This window comes from Drosophila arizonae, chromosome 5 (genome assembly GCF_054131065.1).
Source record: "Drosophila arizonae isolate 15081-1271.41 chromosome 5, UAZ_ARI_1.0, whole genome shotgun sequence".
Classification (NCBI taxonomy): domain Eukaryota; kingdom Metazoa; phylum Arthropoda; class Insecta; order Diptera; family Drosophilidae; genus Drosophila; species Drosophila arizonae.
Window position 1 is genome coordinate 25,589,840 of NC_142925.1, and position 23,037 is coordinate 25,612,876.

Below are 23,037 nucleotides of genomic sequence, written 5' to 3' on the forward strand. Positions count from 1 at the left end.
ATGAATGAGCCGACTCCATGGATGAGCAAATGAATGAACGAGCCAACGACTATGCGAATGTACGTATGGACTCACTGACTGACTGATTGTTGATGCCGCCTGCCATTGCCACTGCCTGCGGAGAGACCTCACCAGTGCTCACAGGCCTCCGAGCACCAGAGCTTTAGCGCTGCAGAGCTGCAGAGCTCCAGTGCAGCTTGTTGATTGAGGGGCTTCAATTGGGTTTTCTTCTTGTTTTTTGCGTATGCAGCCTTTTTATTAGAGTTTAAGCCCTCTTAACAAGTGCTGCGGATAGTCGAGAGTGTGCCAACTGTACACAGTGAAGAAAAAATAAATTAAAATTTCTGAAATACATTGAGGAATTCAAGAGATTGAAGCAGATAAAGACTATGGGCATGATGAAGAGTCTGTATTATAAGTTGAGCAGCTAAACTATTTAACGAACTGTTAATATGTATATATTAAAACATACATAATTCAATATATATTAAAAATGTTGTTAAATATTTCAAAAATGAATTTACTTGTTATAAATAATAAAATTGGTGGGCTATTTTCATCAAACTTTCAGAACGTGGTAAAAACATTAAAATATGTGTATTTGCCAAGGCACAAGTCTCTGGTAATTTATTAATTTGAGGCGAAAAAGGGCGTGGTGTGCATCACAGCAACCTACACAGTAAATATGAAGTCTTTAGCATCGATTTTTATCGATTAAAAAGATATGGAATACCCAATCAAAAATCGAACAACTGGTATAACAGGAATATAAGTGTAAAAAATGAAGTCTATGTATTAAATTATTTTACATAGATTAATTTAAATTAAAAATCACGTAGCTTACACATATAAATAAATATTTCATATATAAATATATATATTTCAGTAATCGATAGTATTAATTAAATAATCACACCCAGTTAAACAGCTTAAGTTCTGACGTAGTTCAATTTAAACTTTGTGCTCAACCATTTTTATTTTCGCCATCTCTGTCAATAAGTAGGAACTTTAGTCACAAAGATTTTAGAGTAGCTTAAAATTAATCCACTTCCCGTCAAGCAGCTCACTTCTTTAAGTCTCTAAATGTTTTAATCTCTGTGAGCAGTTGCGTCATATGAGTCCCCTTGAGTACTATGTGAAATGTAAGACGTCAGTTTTTAATTGTCGGAAACTGTGTTATCTCAAGCAAATTCCTTTGATAAGTGTCACACTCAGCCCAATAAACTTCAAATAGGTGTAGTATATGCAGATCATATGTATTTGAAATACAAAGCTCATTTCAGCCATTAATCCGCTTCACATCTGTACCACATCACTCAGGGAAACCCCTCTATACACCCATCCACACACGCTCTACCCATTACCCATTTTCACATTGAATATCAGGCATACCTAAAACCTAATCCGTTGCAAAGTGCTTCTGTTTTTATGAGTAATATGAACGAGTAAAATGTATAACCCAAAGGCAAACGACAAGCTGGCACAAAGCACACGCTCCTCACCAGGGATAAGCCAAAAGGATATGCACTCGCAAAGTACACATCTACTTATATATCTTCATGTAGATGAGCTCGTGTTCCCATCCATACATACATACACATAATGTATTGTACGTGTGTCTCTCCCCAATCCTACTTCCACATTGTTGTCATCTTACCCTACGCTAACCCATTTCTTCTCCCATCAAGCCTCTTTTGCTCTCCTTACAATAATGCTAAGACACACACACGCTCACAGTGGATAGAAATGAAAACTGAAAGAAAGGAATAAAACCAAATCAAAAGCAGTTGGCAAGTTTAGTTCAGTGACACTTCGTCAAAGTCGAACGTCAAACGGGCATCCAAAGCTCTTATTTGAATTGTGCTAGTCGGCCAGACAAATTTTTCGATATCCTATACATATGTATATATAAAGAAAACGTCTGAGAAAGAATATGTATTAAAGAAATTTGATAACTATTTATAACAATAAACTAGTTAAATATTGATTAAGGTAATATATGTATATATGTATGTTTTACATTTATTTCACATTTCTAGAGAATTCCTATAATATTTCAAAGACAAATTCTCCCTTGTTGCTAGTTTCGTCTTCTCTGTTACCTAGGTAGCTACTTTTAACTCCTTGTTCTTAAGTAAGACATGGAAAATGTGTGAAAGAAAATGTTTTCAAGTTGTGCTTTCGAATCGAATTTAAGGCGTCCTGGGCCGAACGACGGATACCTATCAGCTAGCCATATATGTACATGCTGGACATGTGAAATGAATAACGGGAGAAAGAGAGAAAAAATGGGGTAAACTGAAAAAAGAGGTGAGACAACACATATGTTGCAAACGGAGCGAGGCAAATTCAAGTGGCAAATGGGCCTTTTGCCAACTAGCACTAATCTCAGCAATGGTAAACGACCGTTCGAGTGCTTATCAAATGTCACAACGAACGACTCCAGGAAATGCCTACATGGGGCAGTGGCGCTATCAGCAAACGGTAATCTTATCAACGGACTGCAACACTTCACGCTGACAAATGTTAGAAGTGTGTTTGTAAATAGCTCTCTTTGCACTGGGTCTGGTGCTCGAAAACAAAAGAGGACATTGACTGCAGTGTACAGAGTATGACACCCAGTGAATAAGTCTCTAAACTCTACCCCACCCATTGGACGAGGCGTAGTCAATAAAACAAATATGACAGACAGCGAGAGGAGAGCAGAGTCCGACGCATCGCTCGGCCGCGGGGAGGGAAACGCAGTGTAATGATAATAAAAGTTTATGACAGCAGCTCACGAGCTTGTAAGGCTAATGTCAACGTGCTCTTATGCTCGCGGCGGAAGGGAGCTAGCCAAGCATCTCAATGAGTAGCCTGCCTGCCTTCAGAAGGTTAAACAGCTGCACAGCGCAGTGTGTGTAGCGCCTCGGCCCGTTGCAAGTGCGAAAAGTGCTTTCATGCTCCACTGAACATCAAGCGACGCAATGAAGCAAACATTTTTAGCAGGTCGCTCGCCTCCAAGTGCTAAAATGCTATTATGTTATAAGGTGCGGGTCACTTGCACTTGCCTTTCGTTCCGAAAGCTATCGGAGACAAACTGTCTCGAGCTAGGAATTAAGAGATAGATAGGTTTGCAGAAATATATATATACTTTTTCATTATTTATATGTTTATATATGAATGTATAATATAAAATATGTTCATTAGAATTATTCTGAAAAATAGGTTAAATAGTTATAGTTATAGAAAAACATATTTAAATAATTCCCTCTAAATAATGTTTCCTTATTTTATCAGGTTGTAAATGGTTGGTTGGCCTTTTTTATATGAAAGAACGCCATTTTTTTATGTTGACGTAATAATCATTTTTTTGTTCAAGTTTATTTGTTAGTACATGATATGAAATCTCTCAACTGGCCGGCTTGAGCCTGTACGGCGTACAGTTCAGAATTTGATCTAAAAAGTGAACATTTCTAATGATCAATTATTTTCTCTGATAAAATATCTTTAATAAAAGAATATTACCTAATTTATGATATGCTCATATTTTTTACCCCTCACGAAAAAGTTTTTGTTATCGAAGAACTCAGAGAAGCTTTCAAACAGTACTCAGCAATTGGTAACTAACATACATACTAGAAACATCTACAGTTATCACTTGGGTTCTCACTTTGCTTCACTTATATATTCTGTTGACAATGTTCTTAAGCCTCGCACTTTCTGGTCTTCGTTAATGGCTTTTAAAGCCAGCTCCAAAGTTCTTTCGTGTACCCCCAATACTTAGCAAAGCGTAGACAACTTCACCCCAAACTCTAAGCTCAATGCGGTGCGAGTATCCCAGGGACAAGTGTCAACAAGTGTCAGGTAGCTCTTATCGCGCAGCTCTCCACCCTCGACAATCTAACAAGCTTATCGAATTTCCGTCCATGTCAAATAGCAAAAGAAGAAAACTGAAAGGAAATAGGTTTTAAAATATCATAAAAAATTTATAATTTAGGGTGCCTTACTCTGAGCAGTTTAGGATCTGGCAAAACTAATGTTCAGAAGAGATTACAATCTATAGAGAGGAAATGGAAAGATATCGTTTCAGAGTGTCATCGAACGTGGAGCAAGCCAAAATTGCTATGAAGCTAATAGACTCTCTGACGTGATTAACTACTCATCAAACTAAAGCAAAGATGAACATATATACACTTTATATGTATACTAAATAAACATAAATATAAATATACATACGACAGTTGACGTTTACGTGTTGGCATTAATCATTGATGACATGAGCAGCCAGATAAGCAAACAGCAGGTCGAACAATGGCCGACCACTGTCACCTGTTATCAGCAATCGGCTATCGGCTAATCAGTTAACGGTTATCAGCTGCGAGTTAGCTCACAGCTTAACAGTTGTCAGTTATGTGTGGAGGCGTGTTATGGGGACCTATGCTTGACTTGACTGAATGGATTAGAATGTGAATGTAATTGAATCGTTTTATTGAAACATAACGTGACACTGGAAAGGCTACAAATTTAATTCAATTTCTATTGTTTATGATTGGATAAATTTATAATTGGGTGCTCATGACTTGGCTTCTACAGCCGGCCAGTTGCAAATGCCAGCCGAACCACATTCAGCACAAACAACTCGTGGCATGACCAACTCACTAAATAATTCACAACATTCTGTATATACTACATATACATATATACAGAGTCAACAGCGTGTAACGGTTCATTGCTTAAATTAATAACCACATAATCAAGAAAAACATAAGTTAAACTTTGTGGCACAGAGTGAAATAACTTGGGCCGGAGAAGTTTCCAAATCTAGACCAAAGCACCAAAAGCAAGTCGAGTTCTAAGGCAGCTGAATATTCTGTGTGTGTGTTGGTAGCGCAAATGTAGGGGAATCGGGTTGGATTTTATAACTGGGTCCGCCGATGTGTGCTGCGTAATGTTTCCCATTTTTAAAAAACAGTTTAAATAAACATCAAAGTAGTTTCTTAAAGTCAAATTACTTCCCATGCGACCTACTAAAAGGTCTCTTCGCTATGCATGTTGCACACACTATACAAGGCATCGAATCGAAACCTTTTCATACCCATTAAAATAAGTAAGGCAGGGTATAAAGGTATATAACAAGTAGAATGAGGCATAACAGAGCCCAGAAAGTATATATATTATTTATAAAGGAGAAAATCTTCACAAAGCATTCTTAAAGGTACAAAATTTAAAGATAAATTGTTTTCCAGAAATATTCAATATGTAATCCTTGAGACACTTTTTAACACCTCGCATACAGATTTAAAAGGCTTTCACAGACAACACATATCTTTTAGCAAATGTATACAAAACCCCACTTTTAGGCAAATCATTAAAATATTTCAAAATGTGTTTGGCTTGAGAAAACAAATATAAAAATTGCATGCATATATCAAAAGGAAGGGTAGTTGTAATAAATACAAGTTATACGGAAATAGCATAGACAAACTAACCTAATTTACGCAGTTATTAGTTGATTCTACTTATTTCTACCGAATTCTACCCGTTGTTCATCCCTAAAAATGCTTACAGCGCTGTAGTTTTCTCATTTACTTATTTATCTGTCTAGTTTTTTTCTATATCCATTTCAGTGTCTCAATGTCTCCCTGTCTCTCTCTCCCTCTGTTGGAATGTAGTTTCCTTGACAAAGTCACTTATTTCTGAGCAGCTTATGTGGCATTAAATTTTCTCCTGTCTACGATCTACCGCCTATTGAATCCGTTAGCCATAATCAATTCGAAACCAAACGTTACCCATCTGCGGAAAGCCCATTAAAAACAGTTCGCTTCATTTATTTGACTTGGGTGGGTGGGACGCCACATAGCTAGTATTGATTTGCGGCCAATCGAATTGGCGACTTGTTTGTTGTGTTCCACAATTTATGGCGACCTTTTAACTCCTTAACTCTCAATTGGCGCCCTAGGCAAATCGAGGGACCACTCAAGGCTTACCTAGACCCACACACCAAACCGCCGCTTAATTCGATTGTTAAGTGTTTGCATAAAGCGTCGCCGTTTAGACCCCGACTAGAATTTCAACTAAGAACACAGTTATAGCTAGAGCCCGTCCCATCGAACTGGCCGCATTATAAATTCATATTCAATTACGCGTGTTGGCCACATCGAGCAGCTGGGTTCGAGGCTCAAAGTTCGGTGGGCAAATCGGTGCAACAAAATTTTTGTTTGCATTTTGCGGTGCGGCCCATGTGAAAAGGAAGAGAAGTTTTGGGTGGGGGTAGAGTTTCTGTGTAGATGTTTGTGTGTGTGAGCGCTGAATGCCTGCATTAATGATAAATGAAATATTTATATAGCTAAAATACGTAATTAACTCAAATTATAATGGGTCGTTGGCCCCCCTCTGCAACAATAGGCGTTAATATGCCAGCGCCAGCGATACACACACACACACATGGCGAGTAACCACAAATTGTGGCGCTGTAGCTAGTACAGAAGAGGAGGGAGTGCCTCGGATCGGGAATGGGGGCTACGGAGTGCTGCAGCGGCAATGCCGCCAGCATGTTGAAATGCATGCTGAGTGTGATTACAACAACGACGACAACAACCCGCAAGCCAGCTCCAGCTACACTCGTGTCTACACACACACCCCTCCCCACCCTCTCTCTCGTTCTCTCCCACTCTTCCACTCTCCTCTGTGCAGCTCTGGTCATGGCCTACGCCCCAGTTTGGCTGCGTTGGGCTGGTCATTATTTACTCATCGATTGCACAGGAATGCGGTGCATCATGCGGTGCAGCACAGCGCTCGCCTTTGCTTAGTGCCTCTGTCTAACCTGCGCACACCCCCTCAGCCCCCTTTTGCAGCCAGCCCTGTCTCGTGTGTGCTCGTGGTAGCTGTGCACTGGCTGGCAACTGACTGCTAATAAATTCAGTAAAGCCAGCAGGTTGCTAGGCTTAAGGTTCGATTCTGGAACTGCACCACCGACCCACCGCCACCGCCACCATCACTCTCTGGCACGCCACTGGACTCTGCCTGCTGCTGCTGCTGCTGCTGTGGAGCAACAATAACAAATCGTGTTGTTAACTGGGCAGCCGTCGTCATCGGCGTACGCACGAATGCATTCAGACAGCGACTGCGGCAGGGGCGGGATGGCTGCGGCTCGGGTCTGGCAGTGGTCACACATAGCTGCAGCTCCCCCCACTGCTAGGGCCCCCTTTGGCTCTACGCCTCTGTTGCTTAGTATGCATGCTTCGTTGGCTTGCAAGTCTTAGGCTTGCTTGTATGGGATCTGGACTTGGCTTGGGCTTGGGCATGGACTTGGGTTCGGACTTGGGCTTCGGCTTGTCATTGACCTCCACACACACACATACTCACACACATGCGGACCTTGTAACTGCAGTTGCCTCTGTTCCCTCAGTCATCAGTGCTTCCTTTATTAGCTCTCCTCTAAATGGACATAGACAATGTTGTGTGCGCTTTAATGTTTTGGCCTTTTTGAAGTTGCTTCTAGGTTCGCTGGCCATAAAATAGAGCCCAGTGGCCGGTGGCCGGTGGCCAGTGGCCAGTGACCAGGCCAATACCCTAAGGATGAAGTGTTGATTATGCGTGTTGCACTGCACAGGCTATTGCTTGTTGTTGTTGGTGCTGTCATTGTTGTTGTTGGTGCTGTCATTGTTGTTGTTGTTGGTGTTATTGAAGCAGTTTGGTTGCCAAGTGCAAGCCGCTTAGAACTTATGCTGTTTTGCTCTTAGTTAAGCCCAAGCATATTGTCAGCTGATCCCAGTTAGGCTAAGCTCTTGTCTGCAAGTGTGTGTCACTGCTGTGTGTGTGTGGATGCGTATGTGTGTGGGTGTGGGTGTGGGTGTGGGTATGTGTGTGTGTGTGTGTGTTTGCAACACCCTTTTGTTTGTCTGCTTGTTGATTTTTGGCAAATTGCACTGCCAACTTATAAACAAAGTCAAATGGACCGACAGAAATTGATAGTCAACTTGTACGAAGCTCCATAATTCCGGCGTATTCTGAGTTTAAGGGAAAAATAATGAATTTAAGAGTGCAGCAAAACGAAAAGAGAAAGCAGTTTACTTTTTATGGTATATTGAATAAGTAAACAGGTAAGTAGAATATGATTTTTGATACTTAATAACAATTTAACAATATGAAACACTAGGGATTCTTTTGAGCATCTAAACGGCCAATTAAAATTATTTCATGCTTTTTTATTATTTTTTAAAATAATTTTTTAAGCTTACTAAAGGTTAATCCCATAATAATAATATTCTCTTAACAACTCCTTATACTCTTTTTCATATATATACATATATGCAATTGCTTAGCTAATTTGCTGCTCCATTACTTTGAAGAATTATTTCATAATATTTGCTCAACCGTATGCAAAGTCTCATTGTGCCGGAACATCTCATCTGTTTAAGCATTGCTTGACACACATTATGTTAAAATACAACTGGCGTCCCCTACTTTGAACCACACTTAAGTGTCCAGCTGTTTGTCAAACTGTCAAGATACAAAATAACTAAATTAAGGAAGTGACTTCCTTGAGAACTTAATTAACGCTAGCCGCTGGGCATTGGCCAAACTATGTTGCTTGCAAGACCCGCTTACAGGCTCTGCCAGAGAGCCAAGCCCAGTCGTGGACACACGGACGGACCCCGTCGTAGACTCCGTCCCCTATAACCAACACAATTCACACGCTTTCCGCTGCTGCCTGCTGGCTGCTGGCCCTTGGTCATTAGCACGGACCTGGAACCTTTAGCGCTGTGGAAGGCAGAGTGCATTACGAGTAATGCTCGGCCATAATATGAAATGCAAATAGTGTGGTTGTATTTCGGTTGTTACCTGTTGATATTGAGCAGCAGTAGGGGGTCTAGAGAGTCAAGGGAAAACGCGTTCGAGATTCTCCGCACAGTAGCTTAGTTAGCCTGGCCAACTGCAAGTGCAACTGCAACAGCAACTACAACTGCAACTGCACCTTCCATGATTTGCAAATTAGAGCACATTAACGCATTTAGGTTGAAATATGCCCCATTGTTTAGCCATATCCGCAACTTACCTGCAACGATAAAAAGAGAGAGATTCAGTGTGAGAGTGAGAGAGAGAAATGCGCAAACACCAGATAATTATGTAGATTAGCTAAAGGAAGTTTGTATTTGCTCAAGAATTTACAAGACTATATTGCAACTCAATTATATAGATAGGCATACACTACATACATATATATGACTAAATACATATAAAGGTAGGATATACAAGTATTTCCCTCGGTCTCTTCTGACGACTGATGACTAATTGGAGGGCCTTTTGTGATTGAAATGTTTCTGTTGTTTGACTTGGGGACCAGCCAACAGCTAACAGTCCGCCATCAGCCCAGTTGAACGAACTTTGACAGTTGTTGGGCCGAGTTCTGTTCAGTTTCAGTTGTGTTAGGCTGGGCCCAGGAAGTGTTGAAGGACTTACAACGAATGCCATTCAAGTGGACACTTCACTCTCCCTGTGTTTGTCAACGCCGCTGAGCGGGGCTGAGGCGAAGGCGGCGCGCCGTCGTCTAATGAATAACTGAGCTATGCGAAAAGTTTGTTATTTTAACGCTAAGTCAGCTCATTTGCTAAACTTTTACAATGGTTGCCCAAACACACAATTATTGCACAATTTGAGTTTGAGTGGAAATTTGTTGTTGCGGATGTTGCGGAGCGGGAAAATTAACAGAAAATTAAATATTTGTCTGCAATGACAGCCCCAAAAAACACTCTGAAGAGTCACAACTCGATTAGTTATTTATTATTTTCATCAAGACAATTAGCAGAATCATTGTAGCCAAGGGATGTATGTATAAGCAGTAATCTATAATTATTCAATTTTGTATATAAAAAACTTACTATAGATTCCACATTTCAGAGACTATATATTTATTGAATGTATTCAAATATAATTCTACTTTTTTCGATAATCAAGATAGGATTCATATTGCTCAATTCTCGAGAGACAAATAATTTGAGTATGCATTTTATGCATGTCTATTATAAAATATTAATTTGTGTCTCGACGTAGACGTATCATGTTCCAAGTCTCAGATTTCGGATTGCTCTGGTATAAATATCCACAAAATTTAATGAAATTAACTAGAATACTAAAAATTCAGCCGATATTTATGTTGACAAGCTTTAAGTAATCTACGGGTGAAATACTCGAATAAACATTTTTAAAAAATTTCATTTAATGGCATTCCGAATATTGATATATGATATTTTCATTCCTTATTTATTACAATTTGTACATGTAATATAAAAAAAAAAAAAAAAAAACTTATTTAAGGAGACACAATATAGCTCTTGTTTTTATTGAGATTCGAGTCCGTCTTTTACTAACTTGATGGTTCACCCTATATTAATGCATTGTTAGCGGCAAGTCAAGATACTTAATATCTAAACTTATATTCGAAATGTATTCAAATATCGGAAGCAAACAAAAGTTTTCAATTCAAGCGCATTACAAAGGACAAGCGAACAAGCTCTCTCCCAGCTGAAATATTAAAGGGTATATGCGTGAGTGGCTCTCTTCGAATAGGACGGGAGTTTAAGACGAAAAAACACATTAGACTTAAGCAGCGGGCGGTTACTTTGTTTCCGGCTTAAGATCTCTTGCAAAATCCTTATCAACAGGCCGCACAAGCTGTGAAGGAAATTAAAAAAATAATATATATATGTGTACCATATATATCTGTATGTGTATAAAATTTCTAACAGCCGTTCGAGAGCAGACACTCAGGATTGGTTAAACACGTTGTATGTATTTTACGAGCACGGGCTTCTTATTCCATTTCTAGCGCTAGGCGACCACAAATCTAAATTACCAGAACAGTGCACTAAATCAAATGCGAGAAGGCAGCCAACTTGAAAGGGAAACCCAAGAGCGACCACAGCGGACAACAACAATGAGCAGATTGGGCCAAGGTATAAATTAAGAGCGGCATGCGGCAAACGAATTTCGACTTGTAACCCTAGAAGTGTGGCCAAGTAGACGAACAGCCAACTGTCGACCGACGACCGACGACCGGCGACCGCATTATAGCGCCCTCGGGGGATGAATTGTCAGGGCCAGAGACGGGGAATGTCGACTTGGACGTGGACGTGAATGCGGACGTGGACGTGGACGTGGACGTGGACGTGGACGTCGAGGACGGCCTGGACGTGGACGTGGACGTAAACGTAAATGTTTTGAGCTTCGCCTCGTTGCGGATAGCAGTTAGCCAAGTTTTACTTTCTTGCTGCTGCATTCTTGTTTTTTGTAATTAGCCATAATTCACTTGCCTAGGCCAAGACAAAATGAAGCATAAAATATTTACGCGCTGCCCCGTCGACCACCGGAAATATGCAATTTGACGCAATTTGCATGCAGAACCAAGACACGACGGCAGCAAAGCCCTAAACCAACTGCCAACTGAAGTTGTATCTCTCTCTTTGTCATTCTCCTGTCTTTCTCTCTCCCGCTCTCTCTCTCTCTCTCTCTCTCTCTCTCTCTTTCTCTCTCTCTGTGGCTCTGTTGGTGGCACGTGGTTGCATTAGGTGATGCAATCATTTCCGCTTTTGCAGATTGCAAAATGCGCATGCCAGAAATCAATTTCCGTTCGCAACTCATCTGTTTCGTTGGCCAAGCAAATATGTTTAGTTAAACTGGAGTGCGACCCCGACTATCAATGTGGATAACGAGCAAGCCTGACATGTGGACGGACAGTAAAATTCAGAATGATTATGATATTAATAATGAGTTGAAAACTGGAATGCACTGCAGTGTATTTCAGTTTTAGGGAGTCTCCCTTAGTCTTAATGTATGGTAGAAAGTGAATTAGTATAGCTGGCAAAGGTTCCTCAATCAACGATTTTGTGAAATGATCCAAAGGTCTGCAAAAACATGTACACGTCATAATAAAACATGAAGTTCGATCCTTAGGCACACTACAAAATATACACTTTAAATACTATTATTATTATTAGTTATTAAATAAAATATGTGGTCAATTGGAAAACTAAATGATTTAGCGACAAGCAGATATTTATATAATGAAAACGCAATAAAATGTATGGTTTCCTTTTCTTTTGTGATGCTATCTGACCCTGAGGACTGTGTCTGGAGTCCTAACGGAGACATCATTTTCTGTTAAATGAAAGAAAGACCTAATTTTTCTCATTCCTTATTGGTTTTTGCTTTGCTGAGTTTTTTTGTGGCCACTAAATACTGTCTAAAACCTGTCTGGACTGCAACAAAATAAAAGCAGAGAGGGGGAGGAGAGAAGTTTAAAGCTGAGCTCATAACAAGCACAGCTGTAAAGTTAAACACGCACAGACACAACATAACACATCTCTGTGTACACACACACATATAGAGTCAAATGCAGGGAGTTGCCACGCTAAGATCTTTATCACGAACCACATCTCCAACGACTCCTCCCACGACAGCTTTAAGTGCCGTTGTTGTTGCTTTTATAACTGCCATCGTTGTTGCTGTTGCTGTTGTTGCTGTTCTTGTAGGTATAAACATTTTCTTTTCATTAATTCATAAAGCATATTTTTATTGAGTGGCAACACACGAGACGAATGGGGGGAATTGGTCAGGGCCATGAAAATTGTTTTGTGAAAATTGCACGCTGCCAGCAAGGGGCAAAACCTAGCCGTTAAATAGATACCGCGTTAGAGAGACAGAGAGAGACCCTGAGGAGAGGAGAGAGTGAAGGAGAAAGGGGAAGCAACGTTTTAAATTGTGCGAGAATGTGCAGCAGTTGTAAGTTGGCTTGTGGCACGCTTCGTTTGCCATTGGGAATTTCAAATAGAATAGAAAAGTTATTCCTCATGTTTTAATTATTTCACCCATGCGTCTTTTCGCTTTAACAAATGCGTTGACTGATAAGCCTCATAGCGGTAACTTCTTGATAATGGTATAAGTTACACATATTTATAATTACTTGAGCTGAGTTTGTTACAAAAAATATAACAAACAAGTAAGAAAGCTCTAGTCGAGACTGCTCGACTACGAGATCCCCTGAACCCTTCGAGCAACTTCTATTTAAATATTTCTTCGTGTTTTTCTGAGTACACAAGAAACAACACATGCCCATACATACACATGCAGAGTGGTACTATGGATAAATAACTTTTAACTTTAGATTAATAACTTTTCTTGTGGATGGACTATCTTCATGTAAGTTTCAGATCCTGAGAATAACATTGAAATGCGTGCATTTGCCAAAGGACAAGACTTAGTTTAGTTTACATATATTTATATCTCCCTTAAGGATTTACATTTCCTTCTCATACATTAGTCTTCATTTTCATTTCTCTTTATATGTATATATGCATAAAGACATATTTATGTTTATTTGCATTTAAATGAATTTTTTATCGCTTGCGATTCTACTCCCATTAAGATTTAGGCACAGACAAATGCCTACTTCAATATACAACTTATTTGTTAATTCTTCAAATGACTAAGTACATTCGCAATAATTGAATTAGATTTGTTTATCTGTTACATAATGCCAGGTCGAGTTCTACAAGTTCAACAGTGTTTATCATGCGATTGGCCAGCATTACATAGTCCTTCCTTGACATCTAATGATAGCTTGAATTCTTTGATCTGTGGCGCTCATCCAAGCTGTCAGCAAATACTTTACGCACACACGCACACACTAGACACCGCGCACTCCACTCTAGACACCAGACACTGTATGCTCTTTATGGTCTGTTGATGTCGATGTTGTTGGGGCTCACTCAGTGCTCTTCAGTCGACACTGCACTTATCGTATTTCTAATCATTATGCAACTCAATGGACGAGTGTTTAACTCACAGAGCCTCTATTTCCGATTCACTTTGTGCAATCGGCTAAAAATCAAAGAGCTGAAAGCCAAGCTGCAAACCGCAGACTGCCCACCAGATTGACCGGGGCCAGACGCGGGATGGATGTGCAGAGGATGAGGCGCAGCCAGTGATGCAAATGTGAAGAGCTTTTCGCAATGCCAACAGTTTTTGCTCCTCTTCTCTTCTCTTATCATCTCTTCTCTTTTTTGAGGCGCAAAGACTAGTAGACTAATTATAATTACATTCTAATTAGAAAAATTGCGTCAAAGCTGCCTCAGTGCACATCGCAACTGCTTCGCTGTGCAACTTAATAAGGAAATCAATTAATAGCTAACGATGCAACAACAGCCACAACACCAACAACGACAACTTTCAGACTGTCTAATAGATTTTAAATTAAAGTTTGCCGCAGTCAACGGAGTTGGCTCGACATTGACTTGCACAACAAGTTGACTTGAAAACTGCTAAAGATGCAAAGATATAGATACAAAGATACAAGAACATAGATGATGATGATGATGACGATGATGAGGCTGATGCCATCATCATGCCAATGACGACTACATGGCAATGCACTCGAGGATGACAACAACTACAACAACAACAACAACAACAACGACAACAACGATAACAGCGACAGGGAAAAAACTTCCGTAAACAACGTTGTTTGGCCCGAGCCAGAGCCCGAACACGAGTAAAAGCCAAAGGCAAACTCCAAGCATCGCTCGGCCAGACAACTTTTCGAAGACGATTTTAAAATTAGAAAAGCAAGAAAAATATGCTAGAATAATGAAAAAATAAAAGAAAAAGAAACTAAAATAGAAACACCGAAAGCGCCGGCCCAATAGATACCCTGAAAGTTTATTAACAAAGGCAAAAAATTAATTTTGAGAAAGATACAACTCTATATTACATATATAAATTAAAACATTCCTCTATTTTCCACAATGAAAACTAAATTTTGAATATACATACATTGATTTATATAATCAAGAAATGTTAAAACTCGTTCCGCTGAGAAAACTTCATTAAATACCCTCGATATGCAATATTTAAACTTCTTCGTTTTAAACTGGCCACTAGAAATTTCACTAGGAAGTTCAGTCACACTTTGGGCCCCGTAAGCTTTGCAGGGTATGCCAAATGGAAAATGAAAATAAAATTGTCTATCGTAGCATTCTTGCACTTGTGTATGTGTGTGCTGCTCGTACATTTGTGGATATAGCAAGCAGCAGTTGGCTGGGGAATACGCGGCATATAATCCAAGCTGATGAAGCGGGTCCAAGCGAGAGAGAGGATGAGAGAGAGACAGAGTGAGAGAGGGGGAGACGCATAACGAGGTGAGCCGCCGCCTGGGGCCAATGCAAGCGAGCAGAGCAGAGGCAATCAAACAACTGAAGCATGACAACTTGATGCCAGGAGCAAAGAAGCTGCTGCTATGGATGGATGCTGCCTCTGATATGGCTATAAACTTGCAGAGAGGAAGAGAGCGAATGACAGAGAGTGAAAAGCAGAAGAGATAGAGAAGGGAAAGGGTAGCCTCCCACACGTCGTTGACGAACGACGACGACGAACGACGAACGGCACATGACATAAAAATTAAATAAACAAAATTATGAGCCACGTCTCATGCGGAGGCCCCCTCCCGATAAGTGCATGGGCATGGGGAGTTTTAGTTAAGGTCGAAGTGGAGACAGCGGCTGGCTGGCAGAGGTGGGGCGAGGGCGTACTGTGTGGGGCGATACAAATCAAAATAAACAATGTGTGCTGCTTGATTGGGGCATGCAATAAATGTTGTTTCCCGAATCGTTGTATTTGTAAGATAAACAATGAAGGGAGTTTTTATGTTTCTCTATGCCGAATGCCGGCGGCAAGTGTTGGCGTTGAGCAGGGACAGACGGAGACGCCTAAGCCTACAATTGATATGATAGCTGGACAGAGTGGGCCTAGTTGTGGGGCCCATTGCCGGCCAGGCAAGTGCATTGAGCTTTTAAGTGGAAGGCCGAAAGCAGTGGAAAGTCGCAAAGCAAACATGGACGCATGCACACACACACAAATATTTCACAAGGATCTCTGATTGACAATGAAATCGCCTCAAGGAGCATATCACATTGCGTATGCTGGCTATTTTGTTAACCACTTGCAATTGGGTTGAGCACTCAATACACTTGTCGAATTACAAGCTAATTTGAAATGAAGAAATGCAAGCGTTTCAATGCAAGCAATCAATGCACACAATGCAAGTTCAATTGGCGTGTGCTGAGGTTATGAATAGTTAAATTCAATTTGATGTGAATGCAATTGAGAGGCACAAGTCTCCCCGACCTGACCCTAGACCATACCCTATTCATCGATTAGTATTATAAATCACATTGAGAGAGCGAGACACTTTATATTAAGTGAAGCAACAGAGACGACAGGGAGAGAGAGAGGGAGAGAAAGAGAGAGTAAGACAAGAAGAGAGACAGTGAGAAAGACAGACACAGAGAAATAAAAAGAGAGAGAGAGATACACACAGAGAAAGAGAAAGACAGAGTAAGTGACAGAGGGAGAGCGGGACACAGAGAGGGAGAGTGAGAGAGATACACACAAAGAGAAATGAGAGGAGGTAAGACAGGGAGCGAGAGAGAGTGAGGCAGAGAGAAAGAGAGAGTGAGAAAGAGAAAGCAGAAAGAGAAAGAGAAAGCAAAGCACAATTCTCTAGTACTTCAAATAGGTTTTTTACAAATTGGGGTCGAAGGGAGCGTGATATCCAAAATCTGTAAATTACAAAATCTTCGTATCGATCAACTATATATACACAGTAAATCTGAAGTCTCCAGGCCAAGAAGTTCTCAAATTAGGCTGAAAAAAAGAAAATCTATTTTTCGAATATTCTCGATAAAAAAGTATCGGATGAGTTATCGAAAAAATATGAACTTTTACTGCGTATGGTACACACGAGTATGCCAAATTTCAGCTCTCTAGCTCTTGTAACTTCTGAGATCGACGCACTCATACGGAAGGACGGATGGACAGACGGAAAGACAAACGGACAGGGCTATATCGACTCCACTCGTCACGCTGATCAAGAATATATATACTTTATAAAATCTGCGATGATTCCTTCTGCCCGTTACATACTTTTTCACAAATCCATTATACCCTGATTACCCATTTTCAATGGGTTCAGGGTATAAAAACAATTGAAAATATGTCAGTCAATATATGGTCTACAAATTCTAGAAAATCACGCATAATCAACTTGATGCTTTCTTACTACATTTGAATCTGAAATACATACAGTGGTAGTACGTTTAGGCCACGATCCAACCGCAAATAGCATGAAGTTCATATTGCATTTCACAGTTCAGTGTTTGTTTCAGGCAGCTCAAGTCTCTCCAGTCTCCAGGAGGTATCTCTCATCGGGAGTAGGGGGAGAACTATTTGCTGGTATATTGTTCATGTTGTCCATTTAGCTGCTTTGCTTAATTCGAATAACCCTTTTTCTGCCCCGCGGCAAAATTATTGCAATAAACAGGAGAGCTGGCTATCGTCTATCGTCTATCGTCTGCGCCAGCTGATTGTTGTCCATTTGTTCTGATGGCCCCTCGGGCACTAAATACACTTAATAATATTACAATGCAATTCAATGAGGAAATCAACCCCCACCCCCTTACAGAATCAAATCAAAAGCAACGGCTAACTGCTGCAGCTACAGCAGATGCATAAATATTTATATGAATACGTATGTATGCGGCTTTAATGGCGTTCATGTTGTTTTGTTATGCAATAATTGCCACGCCTGCTGCACTGCCAAAAATAAAAAAGCAAATTATATTTACAAATTTTATATACTCGCATACAGACACACTCACACATCTACATGTATATATGTGTGTACATATCTTATTACGTTTTCAATTAAAAACTCATTTCATTTAGATGGCAGATTTTTAACAGCGCGCAGCTAAGTAAATTGCAGCGAAGTCTTCGTTCATTGAACTTTGCCTTTGAATAATGAAACAACAACAAACCCTATGCCAGTGCATAAGCCGACGTGCTAATACCCTATAAATAAATCAAATTAATTTTAAGATACGCTGATTAAAACAAATCCACTAATGAAAGAGACACAAAATAGATCAGAAGTAGAAAAGTAAGAAATGATGGATATTGAACCTAAATTCTTTAACAATCAGACATCAGAGCGAACACAGTTGAAGTACATATTCATATAAATATGTAATCATGAATTTATTTTATGTTTTGATAGTGTTGCAGGGTTCAGGGCATATTTAGTATGCCCGCATCGTAGGGACTTTGCACACAGCAACAGTTGCAGCACAGTAGCTCAACGCGGGATATAGGGGAAGAGGGTTAGCCTCACGGGTCTACATAAAATTAAATATGTATATATGAATGTGTATGCGCTCTTACGGTTGCCAACTGATTAGCATTTTGTAGCTGCCCCGTCCTCATCGTCGAATTGTATTAATAAAAAGAATTTTTTATACAATTTTATTTTTTTGTGTGTGCATAAAAATAAAGTAATAAAAAAAATTTAAAAAGCACACGCGTCAGGAGAAATGCAATTTAAATTTTAATACACTGGCTTTTAGTAAAAATACGCAACAACAAAAATTAAAATTGTGCACACATAGCAAATGCTGTGGCAGGCGGAAGCCGAAGGGCAGGCGGGAGCGTCGTTGCAGACGGGTCCAGTGACTGGCCAATTGCATGCAATTGCTGCCAATCTCTTGCTGCCATTGCCATAGCCCAAACATGTGACCGAGCCCAGAACTCGCACCCAAAACACAAACCTCAAGCCCCGATACACGCACTGCCGTCCAATATTTCCTCCTTTTTTTCGAGTTTCGTTCAATTTACTGTTTTTTTATTTTTTGCTGTCCCGGCAAATGTCAAAAGTTGGCACGGCAGTTTGGCCACGTAACTCATTAAACGCAGCAAGCGGACAAAGCCGACAACGCCAACAACAATAACAACAACAAAATGTATCTGCATCTGCGAGTCTGGCTTTTAAAATCTACTCCGTTTACCAGATAATCATTACATCCAGCTTCGAGCTCTAATGTAATGAGGCACGAAGCCTTTAAGCAATCCGTAGTTGCCTTAAACCAGGCCGTGCTTTGTGAATATATATGTATATATATGCAGACTGATGCTAGCGATAAGAACTGCTTGAGCTAAAATACGTTCTAAAATGTTGGCTGGGCTTTTGTAAGTGGACTAACCACAATTTGGACTGCGAGTTGATACAAAAAAGTGCTCTAGATTTATCTAAAATCTTAATTTGTCAGTTCACTATTTCAAAAGTATTTATAATCGTATACTTTCATATAAAATTAAACAATTTATGTAACAAATTTTAGAAGACCCAATTGTTGTCCATTATAATTATCTGATTTATCTTATATTACTTTGTATTTGTATTCCATATGCATGATGTGGCTCCAGCTTAGCGAAATAATATAGACTTAAGATTATTATAATTTTTATCCATTTTAACTTGTATATTACTTTAATTAATCATAATCTGTACCTCAAGCTAAGCGAAGTTATATACGAATAGCTATAGCTATAAAATCCTCTAAAATCCAAGCTCAATGACTACAATTTGTAATTTTCTAAAAGATTTTGTGAACATGTTGAGCGGACTTAAGAGAATTACGCGTTCAGTGCAACAGAGGAAGGAATGCTTTGTGGCAGCTGCTTGTCGCCGACGCTGCATGTGGCAAGTGAAGCCACGCCAAGAGCTGCTGGACTTTATCTAAGTGGAATTTGGTATTTGAAGCGTTTTGACCCACTTTGCCATGTCTCTCGCGCTCTTTCTCTATTCCAGTCTCCCCGTCTCCTTCTTCCTCCCGCTCTTTCCATCTGTTTGTCACTTGAGCTGCTGCTGCAGCTTGTGGCACGCATTAATCATGACAACTTTGCCATGTCAACGTTGTCGCGTTGCCATGCAAATCCAACAAACTGTCACTAACTGTGCGACTTTAAGCGCTCTTATCCTTGCCGACGACTCTGACTCGGTTTTTCGCATTTTTTACAGCTTCCTGTGGCAAAATTTCCTGGCTGCGTTTCCCGCTCATGTGAGATTTTTACTATAGTACAGAGTCAAAGCCAAAAACCAAAGCGAGTCACATGCAACATCCGTTTTCTTTTTTCTTTTTTTTTGCTCGCTTGCTTTTCCTTTTCCTTTGCTTTTGCTTTTGCTTGTTTTTTTTTCCCCATTTTTGTTTTTTGCATATTTCACACGGCGGCCAAGTGAAAAATAGTGTAATTTGCAGCCCAGCCGCGTCGCCGCTCAAATATGCAGCACGGAGCCAAAGTTAATTTGTAGCGACGGCAACACAAGCTATTAGCAAGCTCCAAGCGAGGCCACAAAAACACCAGAGGAGCGCACGCTGAAGGAGGGGTGCCGGAGGAGCACAGCTGCAGCAGGTGCCGGGGCACATCGCAATGGGCAGCCGACGTTCCTGCTTGCTGCTTGCTGCTTACTGCAACAGCAACAACAGCAGAAGCCACAACCAGTTTTTAAGCTGTTCAGGGCATTCGAGGCTTTGTTCTGCGACGCTGTGGAACGTGCACGGGCTTTAGAGGCTGATATGCAGCGCACACATAATGCAGGCAAAACTCAATTCTAAAATCTCTTATCTCTTAACTTAAGCTTTAATGCAAATTGTTTAATAAAGTCATACAAAATGAATGAACACCAATAAGAGATTGAGCTTATTTAGTGTTACATAAAATAATATTTTATATTTTGTAATATTCTTTATTTTATAGGTTCAATCAGTAGAATATAAAACAAAAAAGTATATATATTAAATGACAAGAACTTAAAAAGCACTCATATAGAATCCAAGTAAATAAGTAATACAATGAAAACGTCATATCTTTTAGCTATACAGCAAATAAGTTTCATAAATACGTTCACACTTATAGAGAAATATGGCGGGAAACTTTTCATCTCCCCTTCATATGAACTGCAACTTAAAACTCTATTTTCAGTTTAAGCAAGTGATGTGAAAATGTTAATTTATTCTTCAGAAGAACAATAGGGCAACCATTAGCACAGTTAGCTTTTGCTAGATGGGAGAGCGCTCTAAGCAGCATATGCCGCTTGACGTTGGAGCATACACGGCTACTGTAGCTCCTACTCGGCGAAATGTGTGCATGCGTATCCGTCAGATATTTTAGCACGCAGTGTGTGCGAGTTGGGTGTGTATGTGTGTGTGTGTTATGTGTGCATTCACGAGGTAACTTCTGTCAGTCTTTGCCCCTCTGTCCGGTCTGTGTGTGTGCATTCAACATGTCATGAATGAATAATTAGCCAGTGCTTCGTGTGAGAGCACACCCCACACACAGACGCTTCTCGCCCCTCTCAGTCCACACCTATCTCTCCCTCTCTCCACTTTCCTCTCTATCTCTGCTTCTCTCACACTTCACATACAACTAGGAAGCAACTAACTGGAAGAAATTCAGCCTATGGAAAAGACTAAGCTGCATTAGCCGCATCTATTAAATAATTTTTAACTAGTTGAGTTGTCGTTATAAATTTTCAGCTGGAACTGTTGCTTTGGCTTCTTCATGTTCATTCTATAGCTATTATCGCTCTTGCATTATGCGCTATCTAATTTCATTTGACTTCATCTCATAACATATTCTAGATACTCTAATAAAAATGTTGATAGACTTAGTCACGAAATTCATACAGACGTCTGTCTTAGAGACCTTCAGTAGTTGTTCACTCGATCTCTTGATACCCATAGCAATATAATATATTTGCCATAGAAAAATATTCTATTAAGTCGCTCAGTAATTTTGTGCTTTTATTTTTGTGAAATTTAAGCACGATTTTTTATAATGCAAATATTTTCATTTTATATATAATATATATATAATAATATAATAATATATCAGAAAATTCCATCGTAATTTGTCAAACATCAGCCGATCTATTATATGAATGAATTTTGAAAGTGAAATACATAAATGGATTGATTCAATATGAGTATTGACTTTTAAAGCGTAATTATAATTGATCAAAGAGTTCTTATTTTCAGTAATTTATAATTTTAGCTGTTAAGTACCAGTATGATTTCTTCTGTGTATGCATTTCTTCCAGTCTTGAATAGGACAAAGTTAATAATATCTGAGGGTAATACTAGAAAAAGATTGGGGAGAATAGAGATTGTAACAATAATCTATTATCCATCACGATATATAGTTTATATTTACATATGCCCTGAACCTTTACTTTATTAGAATAGCTGCCTAGCAACTGTATAGCTGCTCTATAAGATCAATTTTTTTTCTGAGTCAAGAGTATTTGGTCTTCGATATGCTACGAGTAATATATATATGTTTATATATTTTTTTTATGAGCCGCATCCCCCACAACACGACCAGCTTATGCATATTTATAAAGTATAGTCAAATGCCCAGAGAGCAGCAGTGTTTCGGTAGTTGAGATGGGGGCTTTCGGTTATGTTGGCATCTGGTAAAACTGGACAAACTCTGGGGACTAAGCGCACATAAACAGGCGGTAGGCGAGAGGGAGAGTGCGAGGGGAAGTAAGAGGGGGACAGAGACTGTTCTTTGGCCATTAACGGCGCTTGACGCATTCCGCTCTTTTATTTAACCGGAAATGCAAACGTTTATGCTTTCTGCGCTACTTTATCTTTTTATTAACTCACATATACATATATATTTGTGCATATTCGTAAAACATTTCAAATTCTCAACTGACGAGCGTTTCTGTTTAAATGAATAATGCTTCCTGTGCGCTTTACATACGTATAGACAAATATAAATAGTACTGTCATTTGCCTCTCTGCATAATTTAGCACAATCAACAACTAATTTGCGGATGCAATAGATTCAACGACTGCTTCTAGATGATATATATATATATACGCCCAAGGCATTAGTCATTAAATGAACAGGAAAAAACTGCAGTCTTTCGAACCGAACCGCAAATACCCTTATAAAGATATAACTGATAACTGATACTAAGGCAGCATATAAAACGGTATATTTATATTATTTTTGTAAAAATAATAACGCGTAAAAGTAAAAAATAAAAAAATTAAAATACAAAATAAATGTAACTCTAAGAAATCTGAATAATTTTCGGTTTTAATATAAGTACATTATAAATTAAATATAAAATATTAATTTAATTGTAATATTAAT

The 23,037-nt window shown here is 39.5% G+C and overlaps 1 protein-coding gene across 5 annotated transcripts in view; it reads right to left on the reverse strand.

Annotated features, from left to right (window-relative positions):
- jing (AE binding protein 2 jing) overlaps positions 1 to 23,037 on the reverse strand; it is a 196,333-nt gene that overhangs the window by 138,811 nt on the left and 34,485 nt on the right. Inside the window, exon 2 of one of the 5 annotated variants that reach the window (XM_089472175.1) lies at positions 8,827 to 9,040. The exons of the other annotated variants lie outside the window; for them this stretch is intronic. The gene's annotated coding sequence lies outside the window, so the exon portion shown is untranslated. The remainder of the gene's footprint in view (positions 1 to 8,826; positions 9,041 to 23,037) is intronic. 5 annotated transcript variants of the gene reach the window in all.